The sequence below is a fragment of the Austrofundulus limnaeus genome, unplaced genomic scaffold (assembly GCF_001266775.1).
Source record: "Austrofundulus limnaeus strain Quisiro unplaced genomic scaffold, Austrofundulus_limnaeus-1.0 Scaffold4397, whole genome shotgun sequence".
NCBI lineage: Eukaryota > Metazoa > Chordata > Actinopteri > Cyprinodontiformes > Rivulidae > Austrofundulus > Austrofundulus limnaeus.
In genome coordinates this window covers 1,876-2,674 of record NW_013956799.1, presented here as the reverse complement: position 1 = coordinate 2,674, position 799 = coordinate 1,876, and positions in this window count along the sequence as shown.

The following is a 799-nucleotide window of genomic DNA, read 5'->3' as shown; positions in this document are numbered from 1 at the left end:
GCAGACATTTAGTGAAGTAAAACTTTTTTAATGTGGGTAAATCTAAGTCATGTTTACATCACTGAAAAGAAAACTTTTAATTATGTTTTGAAAATGCAGAAATATTAAATTTATAGTCTTTTAGTTGCACGATAACCTGATGAATAAAGCACATTGTTTTAATTGAAAGTTATTTGACGCAAGACTGAATATAAAAAAGAAAAGAATCATAGAAAAGGTAAATGTTTATAATTCCTGATTTTCCCAGAATGACCAAATCATTTTTTCATAAGACAGCCTCAGGTTACTTCTTTATCAGGTAGGCAAGTAAAACAGTTTGTTGTGGCATTCATAAGTTTGTTAAAGCTCTATCAGGCAAAAAAAAAGCTATTGTGCACACCATCCAACATACTGTTGTTGTTTCTGGGCATTGGCCATTTAAAATGGACCGAGGTAAAGGGACAAACTGTTCTGTGATCATGTTAATCAAAGTTTGAAATTATCCATCCTAAAGAGAGAGACTTTAGTCTGTTAGTATTTAAAAAATCTGCCTCTCTGATGGTATGGGGGGTGCATTAGTGCTCTAGAGCATCTTTCTCATTTAGAAAGGTACCGTCAATACAGCAAAGTACAGCATACACAGGTTTTAGAACAACTTGGTAGTTTTGAATGACTGGGACCATCAGACAAGAACAAGAAAAGAAAATCCCAAAAAAACTGAAGCAGCTGGTTTCCTCAGATCTTTCCAGACCTGCTAAATGAAAAGGGGATGTTGAGACGTGTCGCTGTCATAAATTCACCTTTTTTTAAATTGTATAAT